Below are 10939 nucleotides of genomic sequence, written 5' to 3' on the forward strand. Positions count from 1 at the left end.
ACCTGGTCCAGGTAGACCCCCAAGCTGCGCACCTCGTTCTCTGCGGTGATAGTCTAAGACACAGTGGGACATTCCTAGCATGCTGATCTATGGATGGGAGTGAGACCCATGAGCTGTCTGGAAGTGGGGTTGAGAAGGCAGGAAGCGATCTTGGCAGCTTCTCCTATACCCTTGGACACTGCTGCTGCTGCTGCTGCTGCTACTACTACTACTGCTACTACACCATCCAATTGAACTGAACTGAAGTAAAAAAAAAACACTTTTGATTTGGGAAAACTCTAAATTGGTGTAAATTTATGCCTGCATAACCTGGATCAGGCATGAGGAATATGTAACTTAAATTCATGGAAACTGTTTGATCCTCCCTTTCAGGGTTTTGAGGCTCCCTTTTGCCCTGAGTAAATCTTCCGAACCTGAGGTGAGGGGGAGGGGAGCTTTTGACAGTAGTACATCACACCCAAATTGCTCCCAATGGTCCCGATCCCAGCAATGATTTTTCACTATTAAAGCTCCCCCCTCCCCATGTCCCAAGGCCCCCCAAAGACTTCCCCAGGGCAAAAGAGAATTCTAGGAACCACCAGAACTTGAAAAGGAAGCAGTTATAGAAAACTTTCCACAAGTTTAAATTAAATGTTTCCAGGAGCTGATTTGGCTTATGCTCATGTACAGTTATGCAACAAGATTTGGCCCAATGTGATACATCAGCTTTTTTAAAAAAATCAGAATCATACCAGGTTGGGCAATCAGATGTGGCTTCATAGTTATTATCCATTTTTCTTCCAAACAATGTTTTTATATCCTGTGTGCCATCACATTCCATTTTCTGTCTACTGTAAAACATATTGCAAAAACACAGCCTACACTTCTTCTGCCAACAAATCCACACAGTCCATGACATGGTGGACTCAGCTGCCTGTAGGAGCTGCTGTAACACAAACAATATTTGAATCTTGTGAATGGCCATTGGAAAAAATGCGGCAAGGATGTCTCTATGATATCTTCCCTCCACCCCCCAAGGAAATGTGCACATTGGGAAAGAGTGGAGTGGTGGGTGGTGGGGGGAGAGAAACAGAAAGAGAAAGGACGGCAAAGGAAGAGAAGGAAACAATTAAAACCTGCTGACTCTACAGTCATCAAGCAGTAAAGTACTTTGAATGCAGGTCTCATCTGTCTGTAGGCCGAAATTGAAGCCATGCTCTGCAGACAGTGATGTCCTGCCAGCTCCACAATCTCACAGCAGGAAACTTTACTTTATTTAGACTTATACCCCGCCCCTCTAGACAAAGTCTACTCGGGGCAGCTTACATGAGTGATAAAATATAATAGAATAACATACATAATAATACATAATGATAAAACCTACTAACTGATGCATATATACATTATCAATATGGGATAATTGAAAAACACAGATCAGTTAATTGACTGGAGGGAAGGCCTGCCTAAAGAGCCAAATTTTTAAATGGCTTTTGAAAATGCCCAGCGAGGGTGCCAGGCGGATTTCCGTTGGGAGAGTATTCCACAACCGAGGGGCCACTGCCGAGAAGGCCTGGTTTCTTGTTCTATCCTTCCAGGCCTCTCTCGACGTAAGACCCCTCACCCGCCCTTCCTGGCTTTGTTGGGTGATTCGAGTAGACCTGTGTGGGAGAAGGCGATCTGCCAGGTATCGAGGTCCCAAACCGTTTAGGGTTTTATACGTCATCATTAAAACTTTGAAATCAATGCAGAAAGAGACTAGCTGTAAAGAAAATGGATGATCTGGGGCTTGTTCTTGCTGGTGCACCAGAAAAGGATTTGCTCTGAAGAACCTGAAGCCATGGCTTGAACTTTGGTCTATATACCATTCCATAAAGAAAACAACACAGGCTTTCAGCCACTACTGGAAGGATGAGTCTCTCTCTCTCTCTTTCTCTCTCTCTCTCTTGGTGTGCCTCGCTTAAACTTGTATACGGCTGGGCTTTGTTTACAGAGCATGACCCAGCGGGGTGTGCCTTCAGCCAGCAAGGAACAGCCCAGGAGAGGTCAACCATGCCCTGCTTGTGCTGCCACCTAGAAGCCAATTCATCAGGCCTGGTCCTGAATTTTAACCCTTTGTGTTGGGGCTCTCCACCTCACTCCTGCATCTGCCACCTGGCGCAAGATGAATGCTCGATGGAAATCAGTGAACTGCTATGATAGGCAGTGACAGATGCTTTCAGGTGCACAGCAGGAATATTCCATTCGGAGTTTGCAGCAATGATATGATTTGTTTTGAAGAGTAAACACTTCAGGAATTCATTGGATGAGAAAGGCTCAGTAACTTTAGTACAGCACAAACAACAGAGATGACTTGTTTAAAACAGTCGTTATTGATAAGCAAACATGGCCCACCCATTCTTGTTTGAACTATTGCACAGCAGCCATCAGGCCAGGTGACATTTACTTTGTTGGATTTAGGAGAGGCAGGTCAATTTCCTGGCTACATACAATGTAATCTTCTTCCCCTCATGCTTTTTTCCAGAAGAATGTGGGATTGGCAGATTTTTCATATTAAGTAGGGATTCTCATATTGAGATGTGATTGACATATTTCACCATAGCATAGCTTCTAATTAGAGATGGGGACAAATAAAAAAAAGGTGATTCATTTTGATCCATTATTCCTCAAGGTTAACGGATCAACAAATACAAATATACGACTATTCTTCGACGAATTGACAATTGATCTGTCGATTCATCTGCACTTTAAATAGCTATAACACTGGCCCCCAACCACCTAGAGACACCAAATTTGCAGGGAAGCTTCCTCAGACACTTTCCTACATGTCCTGAATGGTTGGTGAACATTGGATCATGGACCCCCAAGTTATATAGTCACAAAGAGGACCCTCCAGGAAAGCTCCTCTCAGGTACTTAGAGACTCCAGCATCACAATGGATCTTCCTATGTCTTTCCCCAACATGCCTGCCAACTTTGGTGAAGATTGGATATCGGACATCTGAGTTATTCACCCACAAATTACGTCCCCCCCAGGAGAGTTTACCACATAACACAGAAGCCCATTCTGCCTACCGGCTGCCAATCAGCTGATCAGAAACCAATAGGCGGCACCCACCCCCACAGCCAGGCACCACAACAGCCTACCCCCACATCCCTTCCTTTCCCTACCTTAGCCCCCACCCCACTCCCACCAACACCCCCTTACCTTAATAGCTGCTGCTGAGGTCTCCATCAGGCCTTCGCAGCCACGGTGTGTAAAAAGGGAGACTGGCTGCCCTTTGCAAAGATGGTGGCTGTGGCTTCATTTAGGGTAGGGTAGCTGCATCTGCCATCTTTGCAAAGGGAAGCCTGGATTCCCTTAAGGCAGGCTAAGGGAATCCAGGCTGCCCTTTGCAAAGATGGCAGCTGCAGCTTCCCTACCCTAAATGAAGCCACAGCCACCATCTTTGCAAAGGGCAGCCAGTCTCAATTTTTACATGCGTGGCTCTGAGGCCAGAAGGCCTCGACAGCAGCGATTAAGGTAAGAGGGTGTTGGTGAGGGTGGGGCCTAAGATAGGTTCCTATGTAATCATCGTTGGGAAGTTGTGGAAGCCACAGATGGGGTCAGGAAAGCTTTTAATTACCAAGCAGCACTGTCGCAAGCAAAGTACAGTAATTCTGTCGGCTGCAGTTTGCAGGGTGATACCTATGGATTTTGCACTACTTTCAATAGCAAGAAGTAGGAGAATGGTCCAATGACACAACAGCTTTGTTTTACAGCAGAACCTCCTGTACGAGCATTGTGAGAACAGGCATTTCAGCCTTGAAATGTCGTGTCCCGACATTTTGCTTCCAGTTAAGGACAACCACTTTCTCAGAGCCATTCAAGAACAAAACTCCTTCAAAAAGAAGAAGGAGTCTGCAAAATAACAATGACAATGTTTTTAAAACTGTGTTGTACCATATGAACCTGCTACATATCTGTGTTGTTGTTGGGACTTTCGGTGCTCCCAGAGGTTCTCCATAGTGGGTGAATGGGTAGGTGCCCCTCAGTTCTGCCTTCCTTGCCAATATTCAGCCCTCGTTTTGTGGACACGGAACACAATCAGTCTTCACTTCACTGTAAATTTTTAACAGATTTTAAAAAGCATTCTTCTGTAGTTTGTCTCAACCCTCAATGTCTCACTCTGAGGAAGGACACTACCACCTGCCCTTCTTCCTCAGAACGAAGCATTTTGTAGCCGTGTCAGTAAGAGTAAGTACCAAGAGTCACTTTACTGGAAGAGCAGAAATGGTTCAAAGTTTAATAAGGTGCCAGTTTGATTTGGTTCTTTTAAAATGGTCCCTGTTGCTCACTAGAATATTCATTGCTGTGGGTATCTGCCTTTTGCAGAGAGAGTGGATCCTGGAAGTAACTAGTAACAAATAATTAGTTTTCAACAATTAGCTACTTGTACTTGATTTCTTTTTCCAGTAACTACATAATACAGTATTGCAACTATAATTTAAGGAGGGGTAACTTTGGTTGTTTTCTATTATAGCTCTAGCTTTGTAGTTTCTATCTAGTTACAGCAGTGCCTTCACTAAATGCTAGGAACGTCCCCTGGTTCAAGAGCTGCCTTGCACCCTCATGCCACTACCTTTTGTTGTCTGGTGATTTAAAAAAGTGATAAAGCAGCAGAGAAAATATTTATCTAATATATTTACCTAACTTGTAATACACATACCTAACACTTACTTTGGTTCCTTTCCAGCAATCATATATACTGAAAACAGACCAAAACAGAGTGATCCTATGTGCACGAAAAAAGTAGAAGCCTTTGACAGGAACCAGAAAGGTACAGGTGGGACTGTTCTGTGAGCTGGTTCATTCCAGCAAAGATGGTGCCTGATCATCATCTTTAGGAGTGAAATCTACTGTCCCTACAGTGGCCATAACACTTGTGCAGTCAGCCTCTATAGCTCTTCTCAGTGAGGACTGCTTTATTGGGATGATCATACCTCTTGCTCCCTGTATTTTACAGCTCTTCATATGAGTTGAGGAGTGAATGAATGGGAAAAGTGAGACGGTGTTTGAGCAAATGCAGATCTGCCATATGTGTGTGTGTGTGTGTTCAGGCTTCTATCCCACCAACCACAAGGGGCACCAGATGCCACTCCCTCCAGTCATCAGGATTTAGAGCTGTAAATTAAGAAACCAGTTCTGTGTCATACTACTACTGAAGGTTTCTCATTATCCTTACCTTTAAGAAAAATCATTAGATATCGCAGTGGTCAACTATATGAGTTCAGTGTCCATTGCAGGGTTGCTCAACATGTTCATCAAGCAGTAGTTGCATGAGGACTCTTGTCAAGAACAGATTATAGCTTTTCCATGGACATGCTGCTGAACTCAATCCATTGCCTTTTTTTTGTCTGATTAGAAATCAAAATGGTGTGTTAGATAAACAATATATTATTCTGACCTAGTTCTACAGAAAGCACTTTGGTTCTTCTAAAGAAAATGGATCACTGAAGAATCATCTCAGTGCCTTTGCAGAGAATGCCCTTTTGTTTTGTTTAGTTTTGTTTTGTTTTGTAACTAATGGAGGGGTAGCTAGATAAAATCAATGCAGATGGACAAAACTGTACTCTGCCAGTTAAATTAATTGGACGTTGCCAATGAGATTGGCATAGATACAAGATTAACAGAAGCAAGAATGCTAGAGAAGAAACAGGGAAACATGTTTGGTTTAATTTTTGGTGGTTTTTTGTTTGTTTGTGTGTGTGTGTGTGTGTGTGTGTGTGTGCTTTTTGCCTGAAGTAAAATTTTGGGATGAACTGAAATTTTGGGATGAGGCACATATGCCTAGCCTCAGTTACCGAGCCACACCTGACAATGAAATAAAGGACAGCTTAAATGAAAGTATGATAATCATAGCTCATAGTGTGAAACAGAAAGCTACCTCTAAGGACCGAACAATACACATATGTATATAAATATATGTATAGCCTTTCAACAAAGGTGCAGAAATGAACCAAACCAGCAATATGTAGCAATATATTAAGAATTAATAATGTTATTCACAGTTTATTTATATTCTTCATTGCCTTTCAAATCAGTGGATTTTGCTACTAACAGTTTATTGTGGTTTGTGGCCTGTTATAAATTTGAGTTGTCATGTGTTTTAACTGACATTATAAAAGAGGCATATAAAAAGCAGAAATTATGCTGAACTACAAACCCACTTACAATATTTTCCCGTGTATAAGATGCCCTGATGTATAAGACGCCCCCCCACTTTTTAATCTCCAAATTAAAAAAATCTAAGCAGGGCTTAGCAAGTGGAGGGGAAAAGGGATCAAAGCAATCTCACAGCTGCATGATCGCTTTGATCTCTTTCCCCCTTGTGCAGCCACAGGATTGCTTTGATCCCTTTCCCCTTCCTTTTGCTAAGCCCCATGGGGCTTAGCAAGTGGAGTGGAGAGCAGGGATCAAAATGATCCTGCAGCCCTTTGATCCCTGCTTCCCTCTCATGGGTCTTAGCAAGTGGAGGGGAAAGTAGCGATCAAAATGATCCTGCAGCCCTTTGATCCTTGCTTTCCCCCTCCACTTGCTAAGCCTCGTGGGGCTCAGCAAGTGGAGGAGAAAGCAGCGATCAGAGCATGGCAGGCTTGCTTTGATCCCTTTCCCCCTCAACTTGTTTTTGTTCTCTCCTCAGCTTACTTCTGTGTATAAGACAACTCTATTTTTTGTCTAAATATTTTAGACAAAAGTATAATCTTATACATGGGGGAAATACGGTATTTACCTTTGGGCACTGAGATTCCTTCCTATTCCCACCCCCACATAACTATGTTAAGACTGGGAAAAGCAATCCTGTTTAAAAGTTTATTCCTCTACAGAAGGAAGATGACTGTTGCATATGTCTTGCAGAGACGACAGTTGTGCTATCTTTGGGACCTGTGGGTGATTCTCATAGTCCATGCGACCGGATGGTCCAAGTGGGGATGAGACCTCTCATCCCAAGTGGGGATGAGACCAGTATTTAAAGACTGGCTGCCCCAATCCCAGCTGTCTAAGGTTATAGCTATGATACCTTTCTAACTCTGTTTTTGATCATTTGATTCGAAGTAAAGGTGTGCAGAATTCCCCTCATTCTGTACCCAAATGAGAATCATACAGTTCAGGGCCAACCTGCCTTGGACTTTGGCAAGACATTCCTGGTTCCCTATCACTATCTGTCCATTCCCAGATTTCCATTTGAAAAATAAATCTCACAAATGAGAGGGGGACACAAAAGGCTAGAGAGCTCAATGGCTTATGTCTCTGGCTGCTGCAGAGGCAGAGATTTGAAGTTCAATTCCCCACTGGGTCTCCTTGACAGCAGCTGGACTTGATGATCTATAGGATCCCTTCTAGCTCTGCAGTGCTAAGATGATGATTATAATTATGGGGGCGCTCTCCCTAATTTTGTGACTTATCTGCTCAAAGCCCCATAAAAGACTATTCCTTCCACAATCACACACTCAGTCCTTAAAATGTAACAATATTTCACCAGTATTTAGTAAATTAAGCTGAATGAGAGAACAAAGAAAAAAAAAACATAGTCCAGAGTTCCCTCCGTAAGCCCTCCCTAACACATCAGTGGCTGGAGTATCCAGGAGAGGTCTTGGGTTTATTGGGATACTCAGTTGTCACTCTTGTCATCTGATGCCAGCAGTTCACTGTATTGGACTACTTTCAACTTTCCCTTTCCTTGATTTGAATCACAAGCCATCTTTTTAACCGACGAGTGCCAAAGGGAATATGATGTTGCTCTTTCCCAGGAATGAACAGGTCAGCCCAGAGTTTCACATGTACCTCTGAACTGGCCCACTTTGGCACATTTGTCTGAAGATGATGCACATTCCTAGTTCAAAGTTCTGTCAGCCATCCTGTCGGTCAGGTGGAAGACAACTCCTACTTTATGTTATCATTTTAGCTCTAATGTTGCTTGCGGTTGTTCGTCTTTTCTTATGTCCTAAATCTCAAACAAATCAGCAGCTATTAGTAAATAGTGACAAACGTCAAGGAATGAAGGAAGGAAAGAAAGAAGGAAGGAAGGAAGGCCAAAGTAGTCCACTTCGTACAGAAAAAGGAAATCAGAGCTTAATTTATAGCAAGCTGTGGTGCGTGGAACAGTCCATTAATAACCTCAGCTGATTTCAGCTGTTTACAAAATTGGCTTACAATGGGCTTTTTGTAAATAAATGTATGCATGGTACACTGAAAACAAGTAAATGTTTTGCTGTCTCCCAGCACACACCACAAAAGCCACAGCAGCACTTCACTGCCTCTTTATAAATAAGACCAATTTACATCTCATGGACATGGTGTTCCAGTGAAGCAATTAAGGATAGTCAGATGCAATTGAAACAAACCTGCATAGCCCTATCTGTGAGTAAATCTGGCCACAGGAAATCAAGCACATTAGTTTATGTGTAGGCTCCTAGGCATTAAATTAAACTCTTCACTTATTACTTACTGATAGCATCACTAATGGGATTCTATATCAGAAGCACAGCAAATGGGAAATGTTCCTTTTGAAGACTACAACTCTGAGACTATACTACTGGCCATGCCAACCAGGATATCTGACAATAGTGATAAGTTCACCAACCTTTGGAAGGGGCTGCTGGAGGAGCACTGGTGTAATATCTTTATTGGAACTCTATGTATAAGGCCAGGGATCTTTAGCTAAACTCTGAGATGACCTATGAATTCAGGGTCAACCTAGCTTGCATTTCAAAGCCAATAGCCTTTTATTCCTTAGAGAAATGAGCCTGGACAAGTAGACTTACAGATTAAGCCCATGTTTATCTTACAGTGTCAAGTCGTAAATGAAAGCTCAGTTCAATGGAAGATATGCAGTACCGTGTGTGACTCCCTCTGCTGACCATCATTCCCACCGAATCTCCTTCAACCATATTTACTTCTATGTGAATCAATAGTTTTTATTAACAAACTGTGTCAGGTTTTAACAAGTTTAACGTTCTTCAATTTGACTGAGCTTCAAACTTCTTGGTCTCCAACTCAACAACCCATTAAGGTTGGCAGAAGTCTGAATAATTTCCTTCCTTCCCCTGACTCATTTTGGGGCATAACAATGGTTTCACATATGCAAGACAAGGGGTGACACAGGGGTGGCTTATAAAACCACCCTGATTGTATCAGCCATCATCCTCCACACCACTTTTTCATGGGGAGGAGATGTTTGACAGGCCCTTTCTTGAGTGTTGGGCCAGGGTACCACTGCCTTATTTGACTCCCCCCTTATCTGTGCTGGGTGGTATCCCTCCTGCCTTTCTCACTCTCCCCAATAAGAAGACCTCTGATGGGATTGTATTGTACAAAGTCTTGTGGATTCTACCTTAGGAACATTAAAGGTCACAAACTCCTCTATCCAGGGATCCTCTTTAATTATCTCTTCCCATTCTTCCATGAATGTAACCCCCTCATTACCTATTATCTCCATCAATTGTCCCTCCACTATCAGCTCCTCCATGGTGTCCTTCCAATTCTTCTCCTCTTCCTCTGACCTTCCATCCTTCTCTCCCACCTTTTCCTCCTCTTTTATATCCTCCTCCTTGCCCCCTTCTTCCCATAGGAGGTTTCCCTCCTTTCGTGCATTTCCCCTTTCCCCCAGTTTCACTTCTGCTGTCTTTTCTGTAGTCACTTGGTCAAGAGCAATAACAGCCTCCCCCTAATTGACAAGTGAACTCAAAGTTATGAACTCCAGTGTCCCTGGGGAGAGGCACAATGATTCTCACAACGTGAAAAAAAAATCATGCTATGGCAAATAGCTGTGTGTCAACAGCTGAAGAAATCCAGCTTGTAATGACATGTTAACTTTACCACCTGGTCTGGCCCACTGCGGAAAATTGATCCCTCACAGCCACAACATCTTGCTGTGTATAACAGAGTTGTCCGGTCTGAGGGTGGTAGCTGGAGTCTCAGGTAATTTCTGTGCTTCTCTAGATTTCCTGGTGATAAACCAGGACATGAAATGCTGGAGGAGTGTGTCATGTTCATACAGTTTGATCTTTATGTATAAGATCTGTGAGGGGGGCACTTATCTCCACTAATTCCTAGCAGACACCAGGACTCATTGGCTCATTTGTACGTGTGTTGCTCCAAATGACACCCTGTGCCCAGTGTATGCATCCACTAGCTCACTCCCTAGTTCCCTTCCATAGCTTCAGCCATTTTGGTATGTCAGCATTTGGCCCATGTGTCAGTTGGAGCAAGGCAGACAGTGGAGCACCAGCATCAGTGGAACCAGTTACCTCGGGAGTTGGTGACTGCTCCAGTACTGGAGGCATTCAAGAAAAACTTGGACAGTCACTTGGCAGATATGCTTTGATTGTATTCCTGTGTTGAGCATGGGGTTAGACTTGATGGCCTTGTAGGCCCCTTTGAACTTCGCTTTGCTATGATTTTATGGTCACAGCTCTTGCGTCTCTGTGAGATACAAGCCATGGCAATAGCAGCATGGGACCTAGGGGAAAAACTCCACGCTCCCAACCATTATCTACCCTGATATCACAATGTCAGGGTAGAAAATGGTAGGGAACGTAGCCAGCACTGTGGCATCGCAAGCCTGAGGCTCCCTGGCCTCAGGTTTTGGTTGAAAACATAAGAGAATGGCATGCTGCTAACCTGATGACTCTGGATACAGTTGACCAATTGAACCAGTGCAGTAGAAATGCTCAGATTTTTTTTGATTAGCAGAGTGATTATGCCATCTGCCAACCCTCAGAAGCCTCTCAGTTTCCTCTGAGGTGACTACAATCTTTACTGCTCCAGAGAGTGGCAGGGGAAATTATTTCTCAGCAATAAGGTCTTGCTATCTGCTATCCGTTTTGAAATATTTTGGGAGTACCTGGGTCTTGAATAGGTAATCAAGGATCATTAGGTTTACAAATAAAACCTGCTTCAGGTGGAGATGAAAACCATTAAA

The 10939-nt window shown here is 43.3% G+C and overlaps 1 long non-coding RNA gene across 1 annotated transcript; it reads left to right on the forward strand.

Moving 5' to 3' along the window:
• The first annotated feature begins 4152 nt into the window (after positions 1-4152).
• LOC144586726 (uncharacterized) lies at positions 4153-6348 on the forward strand. Its single transcript, XR_013541736.1, has 2 exons — positions 4153-4212; positions 4712-6348. It is a non-coding gene; the product is annotated as an uncharacterized LOC144586726 (long non-coding RNA).
• The last annotated feature ends 4591 nt before the right edge of the window (positions 6349-10939 follow it).

This window comes from Pogona vitticeps, chromosome 2 (genome assembly GCF_051106095.1).
Source record: "Pogona vitticeps strain Pit_001003342236 chromosome 2, PviZW2.1, whole genome shotgun sequence".
NCBI classification, from domain to species: domain Eukaryota; kingdom Metazoa; phylum Chordata; class Lepidosauria; order Squamata; family Agamidae; genus Pogona; species Pogona vitticeps.